This window comes from Dendrobates tinctorius, unplaced genomic scaffold (assembly GCF_039654945.1).
Source record: "Dendrobates tinctorius isolate UK_male_01 unplaced genomic scaffold, ASM3965494v1 ptg000016l, whole genome shotgun sequence".
Classification (NCBI taxonomy): Eukaryota; Metazoa; Chordata; class Amphibia; order Anura; family Dendrobatidae; genus Dendrobates; species Dendrobates tinctorius.
Window position 1 is genome coordinate 25,653,478 of NW_027361684.1, and position 16,363 is coordinate 25,669,840.

A 16,363-nucleotide genomic window follows, 5' to 3' on the forward strand; every position below is an offset into this window, starting at 1 on the left:
ACGACGCCGGATCGCGCCTGATGCCGAAAACCTGATGTGTGAAAGTAGCCTTACTGGTTTACCGCAAAAATATCCATTTTGTGACAGAGGAATTGATGCAATCGTTTCTAAAACAGAGAATTCCTCCAAAATGTATTTTTATATGAAGTACAATTAACACCCTTATAAGTTCAAGACCGGACCATTTACCCACATTACTGAAATATAATTAACCCCTAAAACTTAACTTTTAATTCAATCATTAAAAAACATTAAATAGAAATAACTTAATACCTAGGGAGATCAGAGATCAAAATACAAGTTGTAGATTCAACATTGCAAATATATATAATTGTTGACCAAGGGGCAAAAAGCTACCATGCCCTAATGAGCCCTAGTAATGCCCTTCCTGACTGCGGAGGTTGGCACCCTAATTGTAGACGATGTGGCACCCCCTCTCAACGTTGGCGTCCCTAGTAACACCCTAGACCACCCTACGTATACAAAAATATTGGACACAAAAAATACACACACTCACACCTATGATACCGACAAACAAAAAGTGAAGAGACATTTGTCACCTCATAAAAAGTGCTCAAGTGCTGTAAACTTATCTCGTAGTACCAAACTGTAAACTTATCTCGTTGTACCAATACCCAAAGGCTAGAGTCTTATCTCGAAATAAGCCAAAGGTATAGAATATGCAGCTTTAATGAGACTTATCTCGCAGTCAAAAAATACTGACCAGCTGCAATAGGCAGACCCATATGAGAATAATCAATAAAAAAAGACTACAAAGAGATTGATCAGCACATATGATAATACATTTGTCCAAATATAAGGACACCCACATAGAATAATTCAAACACTCCACATCAAAGACAGAGAAAACCGCATTAATATGCGGCAACTGTTACATCTGAACAAGGGTTTAAATGACCCTCTAAAAAGCCTGAGGTCAGATCCACCCCCAAAAAAAAAAAAAAATTAATTACACATGGAAAAGATTATACACAATGTTTAATGCACCAGGATAGAATATTGTACCTCCTGAGGCTAATAAATTCACCTCAATAGGCCTTTTCTCCTGTGGTGCCCATAGATAACACCAACTGTTGCAACTGGATAAGGTAGTTCAATAACCCTATACAGAAGTAATGCTTAATTTACATCCCCAAAAAGTATAAAGGATATCAATAGATTTCACACACAAAAAAATTGCATGCAATAAGCAGTATTTCTTGCAACAGAAAAAGATTGGTCAAAAAGATCTCTGTCTCATAAGGTATTTCACAATAGCCCAAATACCCATTCATCATATGGTACCACAGAGGGTCTGCCAGATATAATGCGCAGCAATATACTTATCAGCCATTGATGCAGACGAAACCCGACGTGTTTCCCCCACCAGATTGGTGAGGGTTCATCAGGGGTCAAAAAAATGGGGTCTCATTACCCCTGGCCGACAGGACAATGCAGTGTGTGGCTTACTCCCGGCGCATTCAACGCCGTCATTTCAAGATTCGGCGTTGTTATGGAACGCCCACTTCCGGTCCCAGCTGATCCATCATGAAGTTCAAATGGAGTGCACACTGCGTTCCAAGGAACCGGAGGGGTGTAATAGAGGGGGGGGGACACTTAATGCTGCAATGCTATAATTTGATTAATTATGCTGAATACAACACCATATATACAGTGGGGCAAAAAAGTATTTAGTCAGTCAGCAATAGTGCAAGTTCCACCACTTAAAAAGATGAGAGGCGTCTGTAATTTACATCATAGGTAGACCTCAACTATGGGAGACAAACTGAGAAAAAAAAATCCAGAAAATCACATTGTCTGTTTTTTTTTCATTTTATTTGCATATTATGGTGGAAAATAAGTATTTGGTCAGAAACAAAATTTCTTGATGCTTTACAGTAGGTATGGTGTTTGATGGATGCAACTCAGTATTCTTTTTCCTCCAAACACGACAAGTTGTGTTTCTACCAAACAGTTCCAGTTTGGTTTCATCAGACCATAGGACATTCTCCCAAAACTCCTCTGGATCATCCAAATGCTCTCTAGCAAACTTCAGACGGGCCCGGACATGTACAGGCTTAAGCAGTGGGACACGTCTGGCACTGCAGGATCTGAGTCCATGGTGACGTAGTGTGTTACTTATGGTAGGCCTTGTTACATTGGTCCCAGCTCTCTGCAGTTCATTCACTAGGTCCCCCCGCATGGTTCTGGGATTTTTGCTCACCGTTCTTGTGATCATTCTGACCCCACGGGGTGGGATTTTGCGTGGAGCACCAGATCGAGGGAGATTATCAGTGGTCTTGTATGTCTTCCATTTTCTAATTATTGCTCCCACAGTTGATTTCTTCACTCCAAGCTGGTTGGCTATTGCAGATTCAGTCTTCCCAGCCTGGTGCAGGGCTACAATTTTGTTTCTGGTGTCCTTTGACAGCTCTTTGGTCTTCACCATAGTGGAGTTTGGAGTCAGACTGTTTGAGGGTGTGCACAGGTGTCTTTTTATACTGATAACAAGTTTAAACAGGTGCCATTACTACAGGTAATGAGTGGAGGAAAGAGGAGACTCTTAAAGAAGAAGTTACAGGTCTGTGAGAGCCAGAAATCTTGATTGCTTGTTTCTGACCAAATACTTATTTTCCACCATAATATGCAAATAAAATGAAAAAAAAACAGACAATGTGATTTTCTGGATTTTTTTTTCTCAGTTTGTCTCCCATAGTTGAGGTCTACCTATGATGTAAATTACAGACGCCTCTCATCTTTTTAAGTGGTGGAACTTGCACTATTGCTGACTGACTAAATACTTTTTTGCCCCACTGTATTTATGTCCTAAGAAGGGGTATTTTCATAGATCGCTTGTAGAAATGTATTCACATCAGGCAGTATGTGTCCGCTTTTGGTGACAGGACGCGAAAATTTGGTATTTATCTTTTCTCATTATATCTTTGATATTATGGAACATATGCTGTGTTCCCGGGGTTTTTGCTTAGGTGTTCATATTTATGTTCTAAGAAGGGGTATTTTGCATATTGTTTGCAGATATGTATCTACACCAGGCCTATGTCCGTGTTCTGTGATAGGACGCATTAAATGTAACAACCGATATCCATCCCTTCAGTATGTATATATCCGGTACTTTGTAACACAAGCTATGCTCCCGGGGTGCTTGTTCTAGGTGTGCACGCGTCCTGACGTCATCTGAGCAGGAGTTTGACTAACCAGTGCTATGCAGCATTAAGTGTCCCTCCCCTCTATTACACCCCTCCGGTTCCTTGGAACGCAGTGTGCGCTCCATTTGAACTTCATGATGGATTAGCTGGGACCGGAAGTGGGCGTTCCATATCCACGCCAAATCTTGAAATGACGGCGTTGAACGCGCCCGGAGTAAGCCATACACTGTATTGTCCTGTCGGCCAGGGGTAATGAGACCCCATTTTTTTGACCCCTGATGAACCCTCACCAATCTGGAGGGGGAAACGCGTCGGGTTTTGTCTGCATCAATGGCTTATAAGTATATTGCTGCGCATTATATCTGGCAGACCCTCTGTGGTACCATATGATGAATGGGTATTTGGGCTATTGTGAAATACCTTATGAGACAGAGATCTTTTTAACCAATCTTTTTCTGTTGCAAGAAATACTGCTTATTGCATGCAATTTTTTTGTGTGTGAAATCTATTGATATCCTTTATACTTTTTGGAGATGTAAATTAAGCATTACTTCTGTATAGGGTTATTGAACTCCCTTATCCAGTTGCAACAGTTGGTGTTATCTATGGGCACCACAGGAGAAAAGGCCTATTGAGGTGAATTTATTAGCCTCAGGAGGTACAATATTCTACCCTGGTGCATTAAACATTGCGTATAATCTTTTCCATGTGTAATTAATTTTTGTTTATTTTTTTGTTTTGGGGTGTATCTGACCTCAGGCTTTTTAGAGGGTCATTTAAACCCTTGTTCAGAGGTAACAGTTGCCGCATATTAATGCGGTTTTGTCTGTCTTTGATGTGCTGTGTTTGGATTACTCTATGTGCGTGTCCTTATTTTTGGACAAATGTATTATCATATGTGCTGATCAATTTCTTTGTAGACTTTTTTATTGATTATTCTCATATGGGTCTGCCTATTGCAGCTGGTCAGTATTTTTTGACTGCGAGATAAGTCTCATTAAAGCTGCATATTCTATACCCTTGGCTTATTTAGAGATAAGACTCTAGCCTTTGGGTATTGGTACTACGAGATAAGTTTACAGCACTTGAGCACTTTTTATGAGACGACTAATGTCTCTTCACTGTTTGTTTGTCGGTATCATAGGGTGTGACTGTGTGTATTTTTTGTGTCCCCTATTTTTGTATACGTAGGGTGGTCTAGGGCATTACTAGGGATGCCGACGTTGAGCGGGGGTGCCACATCGTCTACAATTAGGGTGCCAACCTCCGCAGTCAGGAAGGGCATTACTAGGGCTCATTAGGGCATGGTAGCTTTTTGCCCCTTGGTCAACAATTATATATATTTGTAATGTTGAATCTACAATTTGTACAACTTGTATTTTGATCTCTGATTTTAATGATTGAATTAAAAGCTAATTTTTAGGGGTTATTTAAATTTCTGTGCTTTCTGGTTCTACTTGATTATATAATCCCACATCAATTTTTCTTTGGAGGTTTTGATTACCCCCATTACTGACCAAGACCATTTAAGGTTTTTTTTCAAACATGCGGTTTGCAAAAATGTTCTCGTTCGGACATTCAAGTAATTTTTGTTGCTTTTCTTCTTGATACATGGAGCTTCATTATTTTTGCAACTGTCATAGTCTTTCCAATTCTGTAGCAAATACTTTTAGATATTTGACACTTTTTTTATGCAGCAGGACTTTCAACAGCAATTTTCGATTGACAGTGACATTTTTCCTGTTATTTTTTATTTATTTTTAATTTATTTTGCTCATTGTACCATGGTCATAAGATACCATTGGGGGGCATTTAAATACTGAAATATTTTTTTATTTTTAGCCTATTTCCCTTGTAGCTGGGTCTAGTATATAATATTATCCCTTGTTAGGCCATGTTTAGTATTTTTCCAGTATTGGGTCTTTGTAAGCCAAAATCAGGAGAGGGTGATAAATGTATATTTATATCGCTGTTAGGCTGGAGTCACACTAACCTGCGCAAAATACGGTCAGTATTTTACATGCATAATACAGATGACAGACCCCTAAACAGTGCTCCGTATGTCATCCGTAATCAAGGTGTGGTCGCGTATTTTGCGCATGTCTGCATCTGTATGTAATCCGTATGGCATCCGTATGGTGAGATTTTCTCGCAGGCTTGCAAAATGGACATATAATGGAGCCCGATGACAGGTTTAATAAAGAAATGAAAGAATAGATATAGACACATAGAATGCATATATATATATATATATTTATTTATATATATATATGTATTCTATGTGTCTATATCTATTCTTTCATTTCTTTATTAAAACTGTCAGTGTGAGTTTACTGTATAGCGCACTGAATTGCCGGCTTTGCTAAAAGACACCTGGTGCGTATTTCTCGCAGGTCACACGTGTGGTCCGTGTGTAATCCGTATTTTTGGCGCACCCATAGACTTGCATTGGCGTATTACGGGCGTAGTACGCTGACAATCGCAGCATGCTGCGAGTGGCATGGAGCATAGAATACTGAGGAGAAATATACGCCTGGTGCGAGTGACCCCATAGAGAATCATTGGTCCGTGTGTAATGCGTGCTTTTTGCGCCTCTCACTCTCCAGTATTCCTCGCCAGTGTGACCCCGGCCTGAGAGACAGATCCCAGCTATTTAATATAGCCGATCTCTGGCACATGGCGAGAGTTCAACTACTGAGCTCCTTCCTCAAGCGATTACTCCCACAATTATATTTATGTCCATGTTATTGCTTTCAGGGCTTATAGGATGTTTTCTAAGGCATTTGTTTTCTTAAATACATATATTTTGAGTTAAAAAAACACTTTCAATTGTTTTGTTTTTTTAAATTGCACTGTTTGATCTTTAATGTTGTTTGTTTCCCTGCTCATTGCTTTCTACAGAATGAGATTATCTAACAATCCATTATTCTGATGTGTACGAGTTGATTTATGACCATACATCACTTCAAGGCCACGTTCACACGTTCAGTATTTGGTGCGTTTTTTACCTCAGTATTTGTGAGCCAAACCCAGGAGTGGGTGATAAATACAGAAGTGGTGACGGGTTTCTATTATACTTTTCCTCTGATTTTCCACTCCTGGTTTTGGCTTACAGATACTGAGGTAAAATACTGAACATGTGACCGTGGCCCAAAGGAGAGTGAAGCTTTCATGAGATCATACTGCAGCTGATAAAAGCTCAGCAAAGGCAGATAAAAGAGTCACAAAGGCCCTGCCCTGCACACACTGACACTGCAGGTCTCCTTTCTACAGGTGTCACTTCACACAGGATCACATAGCGGGAGGTCAATGTTGACAGGAGAGGGAGATGAAAGCACGCACACACTGACACTGTGTGCGCTTGGCTATATCAATGTGCTCATCTTCCTCTTGTGCCATTATTGCCAGGCTGCAGTGTGATCCTGTGCAGTGAGCTGCCACTGCATGCAAGAGAGAGAACGCACCTATTTACACTCAACATCAGCAGGATTCAATTCAGACAGCACCCCAAAGCAAGGCCTGTCAATCATCCAAAGAGATGCATAAGACTGTGATTGAGAGGGCGGAACGGTGCACTGAGCTCTTGGCCAAATCATAGTTACACAGAAACTGCTTCATTTAAATATCTAATAAAAAGTTGCTGTTTTTTTTAATAGTAATGTCTACACTGCACGTATGATTTTATAGGGTTTACATCAGTTGTTTGAAATGATTTTTTTAATTTCAGTTATGGGGTGAAAGACTCCCTTTAATTTTTCCCATCAGGAAAGGAAAATGTAAGAGTCACGTATTCAGTTGGGCTTTTTTTTTTGCATTCCTAAGTTCAAAAGTAACCCGTCGTATGGACAATCTTCCTAGCCAGACGTACAGCTTCAAGTACTAATCAGCAAAATGTATCCTCCTGTCCCATAGTCACTACCTGATAAATCTAAAAACAGCAAAGTGTGGTTTTCTTCTTATGAATCACATTTTTTTTTATGATTCTCATCCAGTTTTATTTTGTCCTTTTATTCCAGGCATGCTTCTATTCACTGCCTGTTAAATCCATATATTGGCTTTTACTTCTTCCAATGTGCTACTTAAAGGCTTACTGCTGTTTCCTACTGCAATGCCTCTCAAGTTTCACTTCAGGTCACTGTAGCTAATTATATTTTTTTGCTTAGATGTAAGGAATCTGTAGACAAGTGTTCACTACAAGAAAGGGGATCTCATGTATTTTTCATATATATGGTATAATTGTACAGTATATACATGTATAAATATTAGTGATGTGCGATTGTGCTCATAAAGGTGTTATCAGACCATGCTCGGGAGCTAACCGAGTGTTTTCGGCGTGCTTGAATACTATGTTTGAGTCCACACTCCTGCATGTCTCGTGGCTGTTCGACAGCCGCAACAAATGCAGATATTGCATAACAAACAGGCAATCCCTGCACATGTTGCGGCTGTCGAACAGCCACGAGACATAGAGCCGCGGGGACTCAAACATATTTTTCGAGCACACCGAAGTAATTCGGTTTGCACCCAAGCATGATTGGATAACACATGATTCGAGCACATCCTCTCATCACTACTAAATATACTTACTGTATACAGCATCTTTACACATATATATATACACCCAGTACATATTTTTTATTTGTATTCCGTTGGAAAAAAGTAGATGAATTCTTTAAGGGGGCTTTACACATAGCGATATCGCTAGCAATATCGCTAAAGCGTCACCGATTTTGCGACGCAGCAGCGATATTGCTAGCGATATCGATACATGTGATACTTACCTCTGACCGACTCACCCGCTGGCTATCGCTGATCCCGCGAGAACGTCCTGCACCGTTTCTCGTCGGCGGCTTCCTGCTGGCGCCGACGAGCGACGCGTGGACGTGGGCAGAGGACGTCATCATCGCCGCTTCTGACAGGTAAGTAAAGACCGATGCTGCGTCGCTGCTGTGATCTGCCTGTTTGGCAGCTCACTAGCGACCATTTAGCAATGCACCAGCTATTCTGACCGGGTCATATCGTGGTCGGGATCGCTGGTGCATCGCTAAATGTAACGGGCCCTTAGAATTACCCATATTTCTGCATTGATTGCTAATAAAATTTGGTCTTTCTTACAAGTCACAACTATATGCAAATAAAGTCCGTGGAGCCTCATTTAAGAGTCTCAAACATGGGACTAGCCAGATCTTCCTCCAGGGAAGGACCCAGCCAAGGAGTGGCTCCTTTCAGAAACCACCATTACCACCATATTAAGTGGCCCTTTAAGTCAATAGCCAGCTCTTTACGAGTTTCCAGATATGACAAGGGAAATATCAAGGCCAGGTATCCATCCACAGACAGCTGTTTCAGGGTGTTGCCCCTCATCAGTGTGGAGTAGGATTCTGGCTAAGTGGGAGCAATGCCTAGTAGACCAACATCACAAAACAATCACTGACCTCAGGGAGACCAGTCAAAGAAAACACTGTGGCAGCCAGCAAAGGCGCTCAATCAGTGAAATCCTAGGTGCATTGCTCCCTGGGAAATACGAATATGCAAAAAAAGTCCGTGGAGCCAACTGGTCTACTAGGCATTGCTCCCACCTAGCCAGAATCCTACTCCACACTGATGAGGGGCAACACCCCAAAACAGCTGTCTGTGGATGGATACCTGGCCTTGGTAATTCCCTTGTCATATCTGTAAACTCGTAAAGAGCTGGATATTGACTTAAAGGGCCACTTAATATGGTGGTAATGGTGGTTTCCGAAAGGAGCCACTCCTTGGCTGGTTCCTTCCCTGGAGGAAGATCTGGCTAGTCCCGTGTTTGAGACTCTTAAGGCTAGTTTCACATTAGCGTTTATGGCCGCAGCGTCGGGCTGCACACGGCCGCCGCTAAGCCCCATCCCCTGCCGCGCCTCCACCGGTAGCTCCGCCTATGGGCGCATGGCGCTGCATGCGTCCCCTATCTTTAGCACTGGGGATGCAGGCCGAACGCAGGTATGCATTTGGCGGCGCATACGTCCTTTTGACGCTGCGCCGACCGCACCAAATTGCTACAGGTTGCGTTTGGCGCTGGTCAGCGCAGCGTCAAAAGGATGCATGCACCGCCAAACGCATACCTGCACTCGGCCTGCGTCCCGAGTGCTAAAGATAGGGGATGCAGGATGCATGCAGCATCATGCGCCCGCAGGCGGAGCTACCGGCAAAGGCACGGCAGGGGCGGGGCTTAGCGGCGGCCGTGCGCAGCCCGACGCTGCAGCCGTAAACAGTAATGTGAAACTACCCTAAATGAGGCTCCACGGACTTTATTTGCATATTCGTATTTCCCAGGCAGCAATGCACCTAGGATTTCACTGATTGAGCGCCTTTGCCGGCTGCCGCAGTGCTTTCTTTGACTGGTCTTCCTGAGGTCAGTGATTGTTTTGTGATGTTGGTCTACTAGGCATTGCTCCCACTTAGCCAGAATTCACTGAAGCTGCATTCTCAGCAGCTCAGTATCGCCTGAATTTCAGCCTAAATGGTCACATCATGCCACCTTTAAGTTTGAAATCCAGATGTCTCAGTAATGGATTACGGCCTGGGATGGTATGGATTATCTTCTCGTCAGACAGGTGAAGGCTATGGTTGTTTATTATTTTTATAGGTGACATGGGCTTTTAGGCGTAAAGGTAAGTATAACTGTGTTTTATATGTTTTAATAAATGTGTAAATCAGGGTGTTGAGTTTTCTTTCAAATAAGGGAATTTCTTCTTGCTGTCTTTTTTACAATATGACTATGGGGTTAGTAATCGGGTTGTCTTATAGAATCCTCTCCATTTCTAATCCCTGGGCTTGATATCAGCTGCCAATACAAAGCTAACATCAATCTCAACCCTATTACCCCACTTGCCACCACCACAGGGCAAGTGAGAAGAGCAAGGCTAAGCGCCAGATTTGGTGCAGCTTATAGATGTGGTATTTCTGGGGCGGCTGAGGGCTGATGTTGGTAGCCTGGGGGGTTGGAGACCCTTCCCAGGCTATTAATATCAACCCACAGCTGTCAGGTTAGCCTTTGTTGGTTTGAATTTTTTCTGGGGTCCCTTGTAAATTAATCAGTAAAGGCTAAGCAAACAGCTGTGAGCTCTTATTAATAGCCTGGGAATCTTTTGGGATAATGTCCTTTTTCTAAAATTATTAACATCAGCTCCCAGCCATGGGATTTCCCTCTGCTAGTCATTAAAATTAGGCGGGAGCCTACGTTTTTTTTTTTTTTTTTTAGTTTTTTATTCTTCATTTTACACAGGATGTACTCAGCGGGTGCTGAATACAACTCTCATCATTATCGTGTCACAGGAACACACGGTTGGCACACAGATGTGACATATGGACAGCAAGCGGATACAAGGATGTAACATACGTACATATGGATGGCACAGGGACATGGACCACAGATCTTGCCAGTACTGTTTTTTCCTGTACAGGAATCACCAGGATGTAGGAAGGAGGCCTAAAACCTTCCCTGCCTGTTATCTGAATATACAGGAGTTTGCTAACATAGGATAAATCATAATCCACTCACGGGCTGTAAAATCATTAAAGTTTCCCACTAAGTGGACTAAATATACATGTAAAGCAATGAACTATACACAGATTTGTCTGTGTACCGCATAATGATCCTTGTAGACTCGGCCTAGAACCATGTTTTACACAAAAGCTGATTAACAAAACATTGAATTAATTTTTAATGTGGCAGCAGATTACAAAATAAATTGGCATATAGGTTTTAATAAATTCATTGTACAACATTCATTTCCCATACAGTTAGCTGACAAGTAATTGTTCTTGTAAAGAAATGCAGACACAGCACGAAATTCATTAAGCCTTTTATGCCAAGCGGTGATATGGCTTTAGGTCACTACTGGGAGTAAAATCCCCCATTCACATTCAGAGTGTATATTTAAGCCATGGCTGCATAAGTAGTGTTCATTCCTTAACCATTTCAGACATGAAAAATCTGTTAAAAAAGCAAAAAAACTGTCTTTCTTGTTACCCAAGATATCAAAGGTAACTCTAAATTAAATATGAATTTGGTTGGTTATTTAGGTCTGTTTGGATTTACCATTGTATAGCACATATCCCTGTCCAAGACGTTCAAGGTATAATTGTTTAGCATTTTATAAACAATACTGTGCAAAAGTTATAGGCAGGTGTGAAAAAAAATGTTGAAAAGTAAGTTTGCTTTAAAAATAGAAGTGTTAATGTTACTTTTATCAGTTAGCAGAATGCTAAGTGAAAACTAAATGTAAATAAAATCAATATTGGGTGTGCCGACCCTTTGCCTTTAAATCAGCATGAATGCTTGTAGGTACACTTATACAAGGTTTTTAAAGAAACTCAGCAGGGAGGTTGTGCTAAACATTTAGAGAGAACTAACCACAGATTTAAGAATGTAGGCTTGTGCAAATCCTTGTCTCTTCATGTAACACCACATAGACTTAAAGTGAATCTGTCACCTGGTTTTTGCTACCTCATCTGAGAGCAACATAATGTAGGCAAAGAGACCCTGAATCCAATGATGTATCTCTTAGTTTACTGGGTGCAGCAGCTCCACACAATAAGAGGTTTTAGATTTATCAGTGCAGCAGAGCTGAGAAAACTAATCCCACCCACCAGGCTCTCTAGGTACAAACTACATAGACAATGAGCTGCTTATCACATAAAAGGGTGGAGTTGGACTTGCAAGAATAGAGAACAGCTAGACAAAGCAATGATAATCACCAGGTGATAAACCTTCAGTGTAAAAAAACAGCACACAGCCTGACATGTGACACATAATTGAATTCAATGTTTTAACCTCTACCTCATGCTGTTGTCACGTTATGACTAGGGACTGTGGACGCCTACCTGATGCCTTTTCATATTGGACACCCTAGTCTATCCCTGTCCCCAGATTACCCCAGAAAGTGGAGATGTGACGGTCACATACCTTGCTATGCTCCTATCTTAAACCTTATCTGTTCCCTTCCCCACCCAGGAAGTTGTGAGACTGAAGTGTACAGGATTACACTAACCAGACAGACAAGAGAAGACAGACAGAGATGAAAGAAAGCTACAATCATACAAATATACTCAAAAAACAACGGAGTAGAACACAGGGGAGGGATAGGTAGGAGAAACCAAATAGGAGAGGATGAGGATAAACATGAAAACTAACTCCACACAGAAATATCCTGAACAACTCTCCAACTGCCAACTCCAAACTCCTTGGCTGGGTCCTTCCCTGGAGGAAGATCTGGCTAGTCCCATGTTTGAGACTCTTAAATGAGGCTCCATGGACTTTATTTGCATATTTGTATTTCCCAGGGAGCAATGCACCTAGGATTTCACTGATTGAGCGCCTTTGCCGGCTGCCGCAGTGTTTTCTTTGACTGGTCTCCCTGATGTCAGTGATTGTTTCGTGATGTAACTCCAAACAATGAATTTCTCCTCCAACACCTAACTAGGAATTAAGAACTATCACTGGCAATTGATGAATGCTAGTGGCGATCATATATATCAGAGGGGAGTAGCCAACACAGAACAGCTGAGGCAATTCAGGATGGAGAGCTCCAGATATAATAATAATAAAAATAATAATCTTTATTTATACAGTATAACGCCAACATATTCCACAGCGCTTTACAGTTTAACAGTTTCAAACACAAGTCATAAGTAATCACGTTAACAATACAATAATTAAAGCAAAATAAGACAACCAACTATGATAAGGAGATCAACTGAACTGATTATCTCTTGCAATGACAGAGAAAGGAAAACATGCACTGTTTAATAGGATGGTGAAGCAGTTCTAATCAGAGCAGGATATCGTGTGACCTGACTCTGCGATCTTCTGGCTCCTCTCTTTGAAACCAAAAACGGGGGCACCACAATCAAATGATACTGGTGGGATCCAACCCAGGCCTATACTACGAAGCTATATCAAACACAAAGAAAAAAAGGAATAGGCCATGCAAGAGGGGATCACCACAAGCAAGGAATTAGCATTTTAAGAAGACGGTTTTTATTGAACATGTATAAACTAACACAACATTTAAAAACATTAAAAAGTCACATATGTGACATAGCAGCAACAATCATAGGCTCATAATGGAGCCCACAACCTATGGCTAAACTCCAAATTGGTTATAAAAAATGTAATCATATAAACAGCATACCAGGTGGTGGGTAAGGTTATGAAAGGCGCCCCCCAAGGGATGCAAGCATGAATATATTGTATTAAGCTTTTTGAACCCAACAGAAAGAAAAGAAAATCAGTGCCACAAAAATGGCCACATAGTCAAGAGGGCATAAATGCTACAGGTTTAAATCAAGCCCAGAAGGGGAAATAGTCACCACAAACATCAAGACTTAATAATAGAAAATACCTGTGGGTTCAGAGAGAAATAAATGTGTAGCATCACACCCTGGGGCAGTAGTATGGGCACACTGGCATAAAATGTATAGATTGAAAAAACCACCCATGTATTATATCATGGAGTGGTAGTAGCAAATAACAAGATCCATGTGGAGTGGGACCAGGAAGGAAAAATACCCGACGCGTGTCGCCACCCGCAGTGGCTTCGTCAGGGGTAATGAGTGCAGTCTATTCCTGTCCCTCTATATACATGATTATTAAGCATATAGCGCACAGCTGCACCACTTACCAGACTAGCATGGAAATAGTTTACACCAGAGGGGACGCGTACTGATGCCGGAAACGAGGTAGAGTACATTGCGCATGCGCCAAACAACCGGAAGCACGTCAAAGCGCCGGATTACCATGGTGAACAACATACATCTATTAAACAGACGCCAAGCTGTCACAGCGCATACGCTGATAATTCCAGTGCCGGATGTACGTCATATTAGGGAGTAGTCATGGTAACCAAATAACTCCATCGCAAGGGCGCATGACGGCGCAGTGAGCGGTTACGACGAGTCATACAAACATAGTGCGCCAAGGTAGTACAATCCTAATAGCAGACGTGCGTTCTGTTGGATAATAGTCAAAGTGATCGAATATAACAAGTACATAAGCGCCAGGGAGACGTCTGACGACGCAGGCTACAAATACAGCGGGTCCTGCAAGGGCAAAAAGAGAGATCAAAAGCAAATCAATACACTGTTCATTACATCATTGGTACATGTACCCAATGCACAACAGTAAATCAGTAGCATCACATGCTGCTGATTTAAGATGGTAGTTTTTAATGTGATCCAAGACTAGGATATAACAGACCTATGCCACAACATATTATGAAATAAAGTGTTGCACATAGGCGATTGTGGGCATAATAACCCACAGATAATAAGCCAATTGTCATCACCATACTCCCAAAAGTGGTATAAAGGAAACCTACCTAAATACCACCTATAGGTACAATTAGTGTTCTCAATCGACAAGTATATGGGTATGCACAACATAGGGAGGTTCCCTTTACGTGTGGGGCACAGTATAAGTGCCGGACCCAGTGTTAAAAAAACACGGTGTTTGAATAGATTAACAGCAAAGAGCATATATGTAGCAGCACCTGATACCTTCAAAGATGAAACTCAATATGAAAGAGATAATCACAATCAATATATATAGGTATGCAGAAAAAGGAGGTGTCCAATATAAGTGTCGGGCACACTGTAGGTGCTGGGCCCAATATTCGGAAAAAGCATGATATCTGAATAAATTGGCAGCCAAGAGAATATATGTGGAAGCACCTGGTACCTGCAAGGGTGGACGTCAATATGGAAAAATAGTTAAAGTATCCCCAATGTGATACCCAGCCCTGACAAGGTGCCAGGTATCAACGGGATTGATGTTAAATGAGCAAGCACAAAGCTAACATTGGCATAAAAAGATTTTCACCTACGGTAGACATTCCGCAGGATTATACCAAAGGATGGACAAAAGATATAGAAAGTATCATAGAACAGTCAATATTTATTTAGAAATTATTTCCTCCTCCCAAACCCTGCAGACCTTTTAACAGCTACACTGCACATCAAGTGCTTCCAATACAACACAAATGGTCATTATTGCAGATTAGACCCAAGCGACACTTCTGGCTCCTCTCTATCGCGGTGTTCCCATGACAGCAGTCCTCAGCTTACCTGGTAAAAAAAACCTACAAACAGATTCCTTTTAATGATGTTGAAATCAGGGCTCTGTGGGGGACATACCATTTTTGTTCTTCATGAAGGTGGTCAGAAACTATAGATTTTTTTAATCTTTGATGTATGTATATTTAATGTCAATCTAATCTCTTTTCTATTATATTTTAATTCAAAAGTCCTTACCATTCCCTCACTACTGAGAACTGCTTTTTTTTTACTACTTTCTACCACTACTTCCTCTTTGATGATCCTTTATTTGAGAATCCGCAAGTGGATTCTGGGATAGTAAAACGAGTCATGAGTCTACCCCCTTGCTGAAATGAAGTGTCATTAGTGACACCTGTCACAGGGGCTAGTCTCTGTTCTACTAAGCTACATGACTTAAGAAGCCAAACCAGATACTTCATTTGCAGACACATGTTTTGAGGTATTTGCCCTCATCAGTGCAAAACTGGAAGCCTGATTTGGCTAGGTGAGTGGCCTCTTACAGGGGGAACGTTTTTGCTTAAAAGAATGCCAACCTTTGTACTGAAGAGTGGCAAACAATCCGAAACACGTTTCTACAAATGGAATGTCTTGTTTGACTACTTACTGGCAACGCTCATTGAATGGTCAATATTGACTTTTAAGATTGCTGCATCCAACAAGGTGGCACTAGAGTAGAACTCATCTTCCTCTCTGAGTAGGCTAGTTTACATTCTCAGAAGAGCATTGCATAACGTATAAGACTCCTTATGCACGCACTGCACTCTCTACAAGGAGAAGTTCCATGTCACTGATCTATCACTGCTGCACTGAGCTAGGACTAAACAAAGCAGGTGTAGGGTCATGAGACTTTGTTTCACCTGAAAAGCCAGAGGCATCATAGGAAATGTACTGCATTTCTGCTTTGACAGAAGCATATCAGAGAGAGGAACAAGAAACCTTGATGGCAAAAAAGACCCATAAAGTGCCCATTAGCAAAAACAATAGTGTCACAGCCCTGTATGTTAGTCTCTAAAACCCTGTGTGCACGTTTAGGCAGAAGCTTGCCAGTCACTGTCAGCGAGTGGGGAGAAGTCGCTGAGGACCCTCTAAGCATTGCTCGGTCCTCG